This window comes from Eublepharis macularius, chromosome 2, assembly GCF_028583425.1.
Source record: "Eublepharis macularius isolate TG4126 chromosome 2, MPM_Emac_v1.0, whole genome shotgun sequence".
Classification (NCBI taxonomy): domain Eukaryota; kingdom Metazoa; phylum Chordata; class Lepidosauria; order Squamata; family Eublepharidae; genus Eublepharis; species Eublepharis macularius.
The window spans coordinates 88,269,756-88,284,002 of record NC_072791.1 but is presented as its reverse complement, the minus strand read 5'-3'; positions in this window follow the sequence as shown (position 1 = coordinate 88,284,002).

Sequence of the window (14,247 nt, the reverse complement as noted above, 5' to 3'; positions counted from 1 at the left end):
CACCTGTGGCCTTAGTGGGTAGCCTATTTTGTGTAATTAGCTGTAAGGGTGGCCTCACCCCAAAAGGTGTGTGGTAGGTGTGAACTTTTAAACATGCATCTCACCGTATCCAGTAGATAGCGATTCTTCCTTTCAGCTACATCATTTTGTTCAGGACATCTGGGGCCGGTCCTTTGGTGAATGATGCCTTGGTCTCTCAGGAACTATTGGAGCTCACTGGACATGTATTCGCCTCTGTTGTCTGAGTATAGGACCTCTGGCTTTCTTCCAAATCTGTTGGACACCATCACTATGTATTCTTTGATCCTGCAAAACACTTGAGACTTTTTCTTTAAGAGATAGAAAACATTATACCTGCTAAAATCATCTATAAAATTCAGAATGTATCTGTTTCCTCCCACTGTGGTTGGGAGTGGTCCACATAAGTTTGTGTACCAGCTGGATTGGGGCATTTGTCTTCTCTTGGCTTCCCTTTGGGAAAGGCTGCCATACTGCCTTGCATTCTAAACAAGAAACACAGCTTTGGTTAATTTTGCAGTCATTAATACACATATTTCTGACAAGCCCCTTTGTATGTATTTCCTTTATAGTTTCTAAGTTCCTGTGACAAAATCTTAGATGCCACAGGGTGGTACATTCTTTATGGTCACAGGTTGTAATGAAATTTAGTTACTCTTCTCTATTTTTACAATTAGAGGACGCTTGTTGCAACATATCAGTAAAGTCTTTCTCTTCATCATCTTCCTCTATGTCTGATTCTTCTTGATATTTGTCCATGTAAAAATTATTTTGGACAGTCTCTGATATTTTGTCCAGTATATAAAGTCCACTGTTGGTACTGCCTGAGAGATACCCCTTTCCACCCTTTACGAGTACAATGTTCTCTTTATCAAAGTGTCCCTCCAGGTTATGTTGTTCACAGATTTGCTTTACAGAAAGCACATTGCTTTGGAATTCAGCAGCATACAAAACATGTTGTATTTTTAGCTATTCTTTGGAAGTGTCTCGTGGAAGAACAACGCTGATAGTTCCACATCTGATAGCAAGGATTTCATGTGAGTCATCCAGTTTTAACTTGAAGGGCTGTTCGAAGACCTTTAATACCTTGAAGAACTCTTTAGAGTGAAAGACTGATGCAGATCCTCCACTGTCTAATACTATGGTATTTGTATTTGTAAGGCTAGTGCTGACTGAATTCAGACTAAGCTTCTTTTGCTGATCTGTCTTGCATTTAAAATTACTTGCTTTCATATTAGAAGAGGGAGGAGGAGCACCCATTGCTCTGGGGGAAAAGCAGTCGATTTGCTTATGGAATATACCCCCGCTATTGTAACATGTTAATTGTTTTGCCTTTGGAGTGGTTGCAAATGAGTTTTGCCCCATCTCATACAGGGTTGCTGTATGACTGAAAGAACAGGTCCTGTAGTTTTCTCTCATGACTTTTAAACCACTGTCTGTCTGAATATCTTAACGCTTGCAATTGATCTTGCAAAAGTGACCTGGTTGCCAAATTATCTGTCACATGCTCTTTAAGTATAAGGTCATGCATCTGCTTAGCTGTTTCACAGTCCTGAATCAATGCTAGATTACTGGTAGAGACAGAACTTAACGACTGCTTGTGCTACATCATCTTCCTGGTTCCACTTCACTCTCTCATTGCCCTCAGCTGGTGGGCCTACTGTGAGGTGTTTCTCCAGGTGCTTTTCTTGAGATTAAACTTCAGCCTTATTTTCCATTCAGCAAAGTTATTGTCCTCAAGAACAGGGGCGGCGCAAGGCTCTGCCACGCTTGCGGCCGGCCAGCTGGGTGCCCCTGCGCGCGCACAAGCGTGCGCACACACACCGGTCTGTGTGATGACGTCACACGTGACGTCATCATGGGAACGAGCGCGCCGCCGCCGGCCCAATTGCTGTGGCGGGCAGCCTCTGAGCTCTCCTGTTCGGTGTCCTGCGCTGCTGCAGATGCCTGCCCGCGGTGGCTGTGCCTGGCCGGGGGCTTGTGCTGGCGGCGGCAGCAGCGCGGGGTGGGACGGATAGGAGGCTGGTGCTTTGTGGCGCGCGCTCCCACCTGCCGTGCCTCCTCCGGCGCTCCCTCCGGCACCCCGCGCCTGCGGCCACCGCCTACCTGGCCTTAATAGGCGTGCTGGCCCTGCTCAAGAACAAAGACACGTGGGTCTTGATCCTTTATAGGAGAAGCCATTATGCCTTATACTTTCTTTTTCTCTCCACAGTTTTGAGGTTCTACTTGGTTAATCAGAACTCAAATAGTATGTTCTGATAATTAACTTGGTGAGGCTGGGCTTATAACCATTATTGGGTTTTATTTAAGGCACATTAACTAAACAAACTGCATGCAGAAAGCTCTCATCCAAGTTAGAGAACCAATAACTATTTATCTAAAGAAATATATTTATATAAGTTTAGTGGAGAGAAAGAATTAGTAACTGATCTAACTAGCTAGGATGACTTTAGATTGAAAGCAGGCCATCTCTCTCAGGAGGAGACACCATGCTGCCTCTCCTGGTGCGTGCAGGGAAGAAGAGAGAGGGGAGGAGGAGAGAAGGAAAGGAAGGAAGTTCCCCTGGCAGGAAGGAGACAGAGAGCAGGCTATCTATCTAACTGACTCTATGGTTGTTGCCTTCCTTCTTCTCTGTTGGCAGTACTAAAGACCTGAGCAAGAGACATCATCAGTCCCTTCTTCTAACAGTAACTACATGATGATAAGAAATCAGATGAGTTTTATTTCAAAATGTAGCTATCTATGAACCAATATTGAAAGTATAATTTATCTCATAAGGTAATACAAGTGATACACAAAACGTGAAGACATCCTTCAAGTTCCAGAAAAGCCTGAAGACCACACTACACATGGTGTGAGATTTCTGTGATTAGAATTTCTTGTGTCTTTGTTTAGATAAACTAATTAGTGGATTCCCACTCTTAATCTCAGGCACAGGTTCATAGTCAACCCGTTTCCTATACTTCTGTCATGATTTAAATAGCCAATCTGAAGTTGCAGATTAGTCCTGTATTTTTCTTCCTGTGGAACTAATTGTAACTTCAGAGAGACTATTTAAATCATGAAACAAAGTATAGAAGGAAGGGAGTACCTATCAACATGTCCCTCATGTTCAAAGCTTTCGCTTGAGGGAGGGGGTTGCAAGAGATTCTCATCACTGAACTCTTACATCATTACATGCAGTTAGGCCCTGTGCCTTCTCCTCCAGATGCACTGTCCAAAAGAGGTTGCTTTATTAGATATTACAGCATTAAAATAGGTGAGGGTCTTTTTGACAGCAATATAAAATCTATTGACTTGGGCAGGGAAAAAAGAGCTGTTATTAACACCCATATGCCTTTTTTGGCAAATATCTCATCAATGATGAACAGTGTATTAAATGATCACAGAAGCATTTTATTATTATTTTTATTGAACCAGTAATGTGTCACAGCTGGGCAATTCTGGCCTACGGGCAGTGATAAAGAGCCTCTGTAGAGAACTGGAGCCAAAAATGATATAATTATGACCATTCTGTGCCAAGTTTAACAAATGTCCATTTACTCAGTTTCACATATTGTTCTTTCTCCCTCATTCTGTTTCTCCAACGTCATTTCTGTGAAAACTTAGGGCTGGTTCACTCAGAAAGTAGGCATGTACAAGTGACACCTTAGAGACTAACAAGATTTTCAGAGAATATACTTTTGAGAGTCAGAGCTTCCTTCTTCAGATACCTGGTATCTGAAGAAAAGAGCTCTCACTCTTGAAAGCTTACACATTAAAAATCTTGCTGACCTTTGTGATGCCACTAGACACAAATCCTGATATTCTACTGCAGACCAACATGGCTATCTACTTGAAACTATCTTGTATGTGATGGCTCCCAGTTCACAGCAAACAAGTTATATTAGAGAAAGGGATACAGTGAGAAAAAGTACATACTTTGGTCTTAGTGAAGTCCCTAGCATCTCCAGGAAAAACATGACATGCATCAGAGCTGGGAAAAATTCCAGACAGGTATCTTGAAGAATCACTACCAATAAGGATGGAGCACTGGAAACAAACAAAGTTTGTTTAGTCATTTGCAGTAATTCCCACTCTGCTGAGAAAGCCACAGTGCCACAGGTTCTATTCAGAATGCTGCCAAAAAGGTTAGATTTATGAATCAAATGGATTTATTAAGCACACTAGACTAGCAACAGGAAACAAACAAGTGAAAGCATACCAAATCTCACCCACAGCAATCGAGGACACTGGCTGAATCTACAGTGTGGTAAGCCAGTTGCTTCAGAGGAACAGGGCATGACTAGTCTTGTCAGAATAGCAAGGAGGAAGTTAGCACCCATTGGTATGCCTAGCTGTGCTCCTGCTGTGGTTGGAGACAATAGAAACAAGCTTAGTTTCTTCAGACAATATCTTTCTTTCTCTTGGGTTTCTCCTTTCCTTGATTACTCTGAGCTCCTTTTGGCTACTTTGAAGAAAAGTATTTCTTTTGCTGTCTATGGGCAAGTCAAAGGTTAGCTACACTATCTCTTAGCAACTGTCTTTTGGACACATTTTGACCACATATTGACTAAGACGAGCATACTTTCACATTTACATACAAAGCAAAAGTTTTAGCAAGATAGAGCAGTTTGTAACAACTTCTGTTCAGTCTTCCTCTGGACTATATTGGTATGTTGCTTTGAGCACCATTTTCTATCATAAACTAGCACCATTTTTATTATAAATTATTACTTTACAATTAATGCCCTCCCCCAGTTTTACAGACATTTATAAGTAGACATGGGCACGAACAGTATTATGAACAGAAAAAAACAACGAACAGGCCGCTTGGCTGCTCATGAACGGGCTGTTCGTGATGCGCCATTCCAGCCGAACAGGTGGTTGGCTCAAACCTCGTTCGTTACACTCGGCTGCTGTTCGGGAAGCCAGACACTCAGGCGCCTTCAATCAATTGCCTTGGCAACAGAGGGACTGCCTGAACTCTGTCTGCACTCCCTTTGTCGTCCCGGACACCCCAATCAAAGCCCAACTTAGCTTGATGGGCAGGTCTTCCTTCCCAAGTGTGGAGCTGCAAATTGGTTACAATCGGTGACATGGGAGCAGACACTGGGAGCGGGGAGGGAGGGGTGTTCTTTAGAGGAGGGTAAGCTGCTTTGAATTAATTCTGCTGCTTTATTCTCATTTGTGACTCGTGAGAGTGTGTGCATGTGTGTGTGTGCGTGCGTGCGTGCGTGCGCACAGGGCTGCTGGGGCTGGCTCTCCAGAGGAGGGTAAGCTGCTTTGAGTTCATTCTGCTTTATTTTCAGGAAATACCAGGAGATTTTTGGAGAAAAGGGCCTGAGGGTTGGGTGTTGCCTTCTGACACACTTCTGGTGATGTTAGGGGGTGTGGCATATGCTAATGAGATATGCTAATGAGTTCCTGCAGTTCTTTTTCTACGAAATGACCCCTAGAAAGGAGGGCAAATGGGTGAGACTGAATGAAAAAATTTCAATTTTAGTTTGTCTTCTTACCCATTTGGCTTTTCGTTGCCCTCATTTTAAAAATCACTTGTAATTTATCAATTGGTTCTAATTAAGCTATTCCTAGGGATTTTAAGCCTTAATTAATGAAATTCTTTAATGTATTTATCTAGACAATAAATGAAATTCTTTAATGTATTTATCTAGACAATAAAACCTAACCTACTCACCAGGCTGTCTTTCCCAGTCTCCCACAGCTCTAATAGGGGAAAAAAATCAAATGTGTATACTTTAAAGATTAAATACATGCCTACAGCTCAAGAAAACCCACAATGTTCCTGTAAAAAGCAAAAATATTTGTAGAATCTGATAAACTTCTCAAGAAACACATCATAGATAGTCCCCTATTTCTAAGTTCACACAATGAACACCACTTTCCACCAAGTAAACAACCTTCCTCCATCAGATTATGGCTTTCTCACTAAACAGAAGTGAATTACAGGAATCAACCCCATAGTTTCATCTCTCAGTTCAGGGGTTGTGTAGTTGTAGTAGTAGTAGTTGTTGTTGTTTTGGAGGGGTACTCCTTCTGCCCTGTTTTGGAATCAAATGTCACAAAGGATGTACAAATATGCCCTTTTTCTTGTCAGGAATCTCCATTCCTACTTGCATCTGATGAAAGGAGCTTTGCCTCTTGAAAGCTTATCCCCTTGAAATCTTGTTGATCTTTAAAGTCCTACTGGACCTCTTTTACTGCACACAGCTACCCACCTGAAATTGTTTTATATGTTGTCATTGTGCATATTTGTATCACCCATTTTGGGGTGTTCACAATTTTGTATGCCATTTACCCAATGGATTCAACATAAAAAAATAATGGGATGGATCCTAAGTCTGGTTTCTACTGATGGAAGGAACATTGGTCAGCAGAACCAAATGTTTCTGCCTTCTGCCTCCTGCTGCTACCCACTATACCCCTCAAAATGATTCACAGTCCTCCAGGATCAACATTTGGGGGAGATCAGTGGGTATAGAATGAGAAGGTGGAAAATTTCTGTCAGGCAAGTACCCCTTCTGTTAACTAAATATTTTGTGCAGAATTTAGCCCTGTGTAAATGTAGTAATAAAAATTCAGTAGGTAATGATGCAAAAGTAAAGATTCAGGAGGTTGACTGCACTGGAAGAAGCAAGAACAAAATGGGGAAAAAATGAAAAGCCAAAACTGTAGAAAAGAGAAATGTAAAATCATTCCCAAGTATCACATTTCCTAACTTAGATCCTTTGAACAGTGTTAGCATGGAAACAACAGCAAGAATCAAATGAGAAACTGGACTGCAATGAATGGCCAGGAGACACTCCATGAGGAAAACTCAGCAGTCCAAGCAACTGTGCAACATCCAAAGGAAGTATTCAAAGCTTGGGGAGTGTGCTTTAAGATAAAGTTTGGCTGCCCCAACCCTTTCCTTTTCCATACATCTCTTCAGTTAATCTCTCTCCAGCTGTGTTACATCATTCAGAAAGAGGCAAAAAAGACAGCTTCTAACTGCTCCCTCACTTGAAAAGCGCATCTTGCACTGGGAAATGCATTAATCATTTCCATCAACACAGCAAAGAGGTTATTAAGTGTTTGCCACACAAAAAGATTTAATTTCTCCAGCTGGACTCTCTTGCTGCTTTCCCCCAGCACACGGCTCCTGTCACAGTGGTTTAGCACCATTTTAAAATGCATTTATTTCAGCCTCAGGCTAACATATGCAGCCATCCTGCTTGTTTGTTCTTCCTTCATATTCACTTCTTCAGTAATTGAAGAGGGGGACTGAATGGAAAGGTCTTGATGAGCCATGAGAAATTGAGCTTAAGCTTAGGTGTGTATTGATGTGAGATGATTCATCTTTTCCACTATTTTTAATGGGAGAATAAGGTCTGATTCATAACTTTAACTTCTCTATTGGCCAATAAAAAACCCAAACAGATGCTTTTGATCAATAATACTTCCTTTGAGTGAGGAAGTGAAAACGGTATGCATTTGTATCTGAAGAACAAAGTACATGTCTTTAATTGAGAGCCAGTTTGGTGTAGTAGTTAAGAGCATGGAGCTCTAATCTAAAGATCCAGGTTTGATCCCCCAATTCTCTGCTTGAAGTCAGGTGGGTGACCTTGGGTCAGTCACAGCTCTCTCAGCCCCACCCACCTCACAGGGTGTTTTGTTGTGGGGATAATAATAACATACTTTGTAAACCACTCTGAGTGGTCCTGATTTAAGTTGTCCTGATGAAGGGCGGTATATAAATCAAATATTATTATTATTATTGTCTATAAGAAGTATTGTATACAGTTGTAATTTTATGCCAGGTTCAAAATTGCAGCAGTCTGACTATATGCTGAAAACATATGCAAAAAGAAAGCTTGTATCACTTAACAACAGCCCATACGTGTGCATTCTAAGTTGTGGCCTCACCCTATGGAACGGCCTGTCTGATGAGGTCAGGAAGGCTCCCAATTACATGGCTTTTCACAAACTATGCAAAACTGAATTACGCAAGATAGCATTTTTATACAGGAAATAGGGCTGTATTGTAAACAAAATGGATCTGAAAGAAGCTGGAGGTAAAGAGTTGGGGGCTGTGGACTATGTTACTGTGTGTAGTCCATACTAACTGTTGCTGTGAACAGGTTCCTACTATATATTTTTTGTATGGATTGGTTTGGTTTGTTTCAGATTTCTACAAGTCAAATCCTATTGCCTTGTTTATTTAGAGGTCCCATCCTGTTGTTTGTAATAACTTACTCTGTGTAATCCACCTTGAATCCCAGTGAGAAAGGTGACTATAGATAATGTAAATAAATCTTGGAACAATTCATTCTCAAATATATCAGTACAGAATGTTACAAGGCATGGGCTAAGATCCAAAATGCTATGCCCCTGGATCTTCCTTACCTGGTCATTGAAAGACAGTGATTTGCATAAATGTGTATGTAGATTTTTGCCTTTCTTTAGCTGGAAACAGGAATTCCGTTTTCTCATATGCTTCTATCCAGCAGAGGGAATCACACATTCAGATAGGTATTATGTCTGCCATTCCTTGTGTTGACAAGTCTGGTCCAGGAACTGAAGTCTCTTGTTTCTCTATTCAAGTCATTTCTGAACCCTGGATAAGACTTTTCAGCCTTGGGCAACATTTTCCTCCTCCTCAATCAGTGAAACAGTCTTCTGGATTGCAGCCATAGTCTATTAGGACTCCCTGTAGAAGTTGTTATGGATTGATGAGAAAAAGATTTATGATCCTTCAGTGCCATGTAGGCTACTTCAAGCAAACACAAATGGAGATTTAGACCAATCTTTATTTTATTTCCTGTTTTATCACAGAATTCAGATTTTTGTTATGAGGAAAAAGCACAGACCTTATAGATGATGATAGAGGTCCTGTGTCTGAAGAAGGAAGCTCTGACTCTCAAAAGCTCATACCCAGAAAATCCTATAGGTCTCTAAGGTGCCACTGAACACAAATCCTGCTGTTCTGCTGTAGACCAACTCAGCTACTTACCTGGAACTAATTTCCAGTTGGGGGTTCTTTAGGATTGGTGAAAAGACTGGAGGTGAAGCCAGAACCGCCTCCTCTACCTGAGCTGCCTCTTGTCAGCAAAATCAGTTTCTATGGCTTTTACAGTGACATTCTTAGAGTTGTTGTGACTCTGAGCAAAGCAGTGAACCTGGAGACAATTGGTAAAGAAATGTATCCTGCAGTTTAGCCCCAGCTCTTCCTTGCCACCTCTTCCTTCTCCTCCAGGAATACCTCAAAGAGTAGCAGTACTAAGGCACCCAGTGTGAAAACTCACAGTAGAGACTGGGTGATTGATTCATCACACGCAAACACACGCACACACACTTTTAAAAAATATAAACTATTTTCAAAGATTGTAGGGACGGGGAGGTTTTCTACAAATGAAGCCTTTCTTACTTTTTGAAAGGAAACAATTGCAGACACTTTAAGATTATATTAAAAATGAATGCAAACAGGATTTTTTTAAAAAAAAATTATGCTGGTGGCTAGTGCTTTCCTGCAACTCCCTCCCACTCTGAAAAAATCAGCAGATAGAAGTGCACCTGCATGGAGTGGCAGCTACTTCTAGTATTTGTAAAAGAAAGCTTCTTTGTTCATTCTGCTTGAAACTTGGTCAGAGGTCTTTAGATTACAGGGAGGACTTTAGATTACAGGGAGGCAAATGGGGTGCCATTGTCTTTAAAAACAGCTGTTCCAGATCCTTGTATTGGTTCCTCATTGAAAATGATGTTCCTGAAATTCTGGAACCCCCCCCCCCCAAAAAAAAAAACCCCTCAAAATTTATTGTAGGTCCCCCACTGAATTCTGGATCCAAAATTAAAACATTTTTCCCCAGAGTGTACTGTGCACTATTATGGGATTGCACAATGTAATAAGGAAATTGCTTTGTTCAGCAATTTTTTATTCCACCCTTCATACAAGGAGCTCAGGGTCTCATACATTGTTCTGTGTACCTCCATTTTATCCTCATATCAGCCCTGCAAAGAAGGTTAGGGTGAGGAAGACCTGACTGGCCCAAGGTTAGCTAGATAGCTTCATGACAGAATGGGGATTTGAACCTGTATCTATTGCCCTAACCACCACACCATACTGGTCTCATGATATTTATATACATTTTCTATAGTTTCTGTAGTTAAGATGATAGCTTATGGATTGAGAGTGTCATTTTCTTTTCTTGTGAATACCACATAAAATCTTCTTTATAAACAATGACCTGGATACTAAGCAGCATGAGAGGGCTTGAGCTAGAAAAAGGCCACTTTCCTGCCTCCCCCTCTTCCCCCCACCTGCAGCCTTCTATGCTCTCCTGAGACTCTGTTCTTGCAGATCAGTAGACTACGGAACAGTGTGAGGAGCCAACTGGGAAGAGGGGGGAATTGGCAACTATTTCCTTTCCATCCTCCACAGATGGAAAAGCCATTCTATTGGAAGAGATGCTAGTGTGCTGTGGGAATGGCTCCTTAAGAGCCAAGCCAATGATCACAATTTGATTATAAGTTAAACTGGTCTACACTATACTCAAGAAATTCTAAGTACTGTTTTTGATTTATAAAGATCTACATGTCCTTTGATCAGAATATCTAAAGGATCACCTCCTGTATGTTCCTGCCTGCTAGCTGATTTCGTCATCTGAGACGCAGCTCCATGTGTCCCAACATTCTGAAACGCCATGAGCAGGGCTTTCTCAGTTGTGGCACCTACATTAGGCAATTCCCTCCCCACAGGAGGGATTACAATGTAATTGGATAATACCTATTCCTTTAGATTCCAGCTTTTTATATCTCCTGCAGTTGGTTTTGTGTTCCATTCTGTTTTGTTCAGAGACATGTTAATACAGTTTTTAGGTAGTCTTAAGATATTAACCTATTTCAGCATGATGTATTTCATTGCATGACAATTGTTATTGTCATCTTTCATATCCAAACATCTTTCATATCCAAACTGCTCTGAATGTAGTTTAAAGTTAACTTTAAAGTTGCAGCCATCTAGTGGTGGGAAACAGACACTACATGCAAAGATTGCATAATGTTCTGGTAAACTTGGCCTAATCTGGAACAATATAGGAAATGTGGAAGTACAAGATTCTCCAGAGCAATAACGTGAGCTTTTAAGGTACTAGCAGATTGTTCTATTAAGTAAGGCATTTGCTGTAAAGCCTAGAAACATGACAGCTAGAGGAAATTTTGTGCGAGAAGCAAGGTATTATTGCAGACATCTTTGCTGAGCAACCTAGTAGAGGGAAAAGCTCTGTTTGAGTCACTGCTTGAACTGGATTCTGAACTGAAAACATTTATCTGATATAGTCTTTTCCTTTCTAGCCCATTTACTAAGTGAGGGGATTGATAAAATATTAAATAACTGCTGACCAATTGAATCCAACCGCAAACAATACTCTCAACTAGAATGTTGTCTCAGAAACATGGTACATGAAACTTCATGACTGAGATAGATACCATCTAAAGAGATAGCTCTTGTGGTGTAGTGGTTAGTGTGTAGGACACTGGTTCAGGTCCTTCACTCAGCCATATTTTTGTTTAGTTGTTTAGCTATTATACACTGTGCTTCTCACAGTGTGTGACTGGTCCAAAGTCATCCAGCAAGCTTCCATAGCAGAGTGGGGATTTGAACCTGGGTTCCTAGACCCCATGATGGCTTCTATTAAGTTTGAAGTTGGTTTTGATGCAGCTGCCTAGCATACCTTAGCCAGTTAAGAATACTATATCTATTATCTTATCTATTGATATAAGGATCTGTCACTCATAACATAATGGGTTTTGTAGATGCATAAGGTGAATGCTTCCAAAATGAAGAAATATTATATAGAAATGATATTTGATCAAGGTGTAATAAAAATAAATATACACTTTTGTATTAAAGCTTTTGAGATGTTTCTTTTATGTCTTTATTATTTTCTATAGTTTATATTAGCATATTTTTGGTACTACATTCCCAACTTTTAAGTAGATTTAAGAACATTTTGTTCAACTTATCTGTAAAGTGTTATCAACATAGAAGATTTATTGGCAAGTTGAGAAATCTCATTTTCAGTGTACACCTATTATGTTTAATTGTGAATTATGCAGGAATACTTGTCAGAGAACCACAATCCACTTTCTTGAGCGTGTAGTATTGGATCTTATAAAGTACAAGCACAATGACGCTCATGAACACAAATATTTCCTACATTCCTATTTCACTCAGTAAGATTCTGAGATCTCACAAAACTTGATCCTGGAAGTCACAGGACAAAAAGCCACATGGTTTGAGAGTGCTACATTAAAGGGGAAAACAAGCATGAATTCACCAACAGAGCCTTTTGTATCAATGGGAGCACCACTTGTAGAAGAATGACTTGGGTTGGTTTTGTTCAATTTCCTCTTTTCCTCTGCAGTATCCCCCACCAGTTACTTCTCTATGTGGGTGCCATAATCTCAAACATTAGGTTTTTGAAGGTCATAGGGTTTACTAGGAAAGATGTCTACAAATGCCTTCAGCTTGCACTTCGCAGGATCCAACTCATCATCCCCAGGATATTCAATAATGATTGAAATGGGCCTGTGTTACAAATGGGTTACAAATGGGTAATTTACCCATTTTCCCATTTGGTCAAGAGCGTACACAATAACAATTGATTGCTATCCCAAGAAATTAAGGCACAAATGTCTGTAACACACTGGTGAAAAATCTCTTGAAAAAGATTTCTGAAACTGGCTTGAGCTAGCAGCTTGTCAAGTGGTGTTAGTTTGATTGTTGGACTTTCCTGTGGTTGTGACCTGAAAAAGAGAAGAGACAACATTAACTATTGTCTGGAGCCATGTTGGATTTGCACACTTACCTCGCAGAATGCATTCGAGCTTTAGACTTTTCTGGGCTGCTACCTGTAGGAGAGAAGGGACAATATTAACAATTGGCAGGAGCAAGATAGAAATTATATAACCATCTCAGTTCGGGAATGCCCATTTGACATTTTCCGATAAGAATAGCATTTGGGGAGAGTTCAGCATAATCATGTATCATTATGTATTTTGAGCTCATTTTGTATTGTGCTGGATGTTGTATTTATAACTATTTATTCTGTAGAGATATTTGATTATTTATTCCTAACTTATGACTTTGGCACTTTGCACTTTAAGTATACACTTCATATACTCTGTATAAACAGCTTTACTGACTTCATTGATTGTTGTTCACGGGAAGGGACTCTCCCTCTTTTTTCTTGAGCTTTTATATCCTGTGTGTTGCCTTTCTTGTTTGTCTGGCACTGTAACTTGCCAGAATTTACAGAACAAGTTTAGTGTTTATTCCAGGGATGAAAACCAGGTCTTTCAAGATAACATTAATGACATATCTCTATTAGCTTTGTGATTACTTTGATAATATGGCTGCCGTCATCCTGAAAACATATCAGTTTGTATTCCAGAAATAATGCAACAGACATGGAAAAGAAGAAAGTGTGTTCCATTTACTAATTACTACCTTTTCTTAAGCATTTCCCAAACCCAACATGAATACATTCAAAATAATTATCAGGCAGATAATTAATCTCTTAAACACAAACATTGTTTGCAAGCTAAAGCTGAATCTATATCCATCAAATAAGTATAGTAGCCTGTGGGGAAATATTTCTTTTCTAAAAGTGAACAGCCTAAAAGAAATAAAAATCAATGCAAGATGATGTCCAGTAGATACAGATGAGGAATAATTGTCATTCATATTCAAGATGCATCTTTTCTGAACTTTTGTAAAAAAGTGTTAGTGCTTAAAAGAAAGTAGTAAATCATTAATTCCTTTGGCTTTCACAGCAATAGTGTTAATCACAGATAAGCACATTTTCTAATGCTAATACAGATGCTCTATATGATTTCATTGGTAGTTGATATGAAATAACACCCAGGTAGATAAAAAGATGGATTCAGTCTTGCTTACAAGATTAATTCTAAACTATTTATAAGATACAGGATGAACAAAGTAAATTGAGAAGCTTATTTTAGTAGAAAAATGAAGTGGCCACCTCAGGTCCTTGCAAGGCCTCCACTAGGGTTGGGCAAAACGAAACAAATGAGCCAGAAATACACACGGAAAATGCTGTTTCATTGCATTAAAGCACTTTCTGAAACAGTGAAACAAATCTAATAAATCCAAGGCACCCTGTCACTGAAAAGTTTGTGTATTTGATTTTGGTTCTTACTGTGAGCAGCAGCAACAGCAGGCAGGGAGGC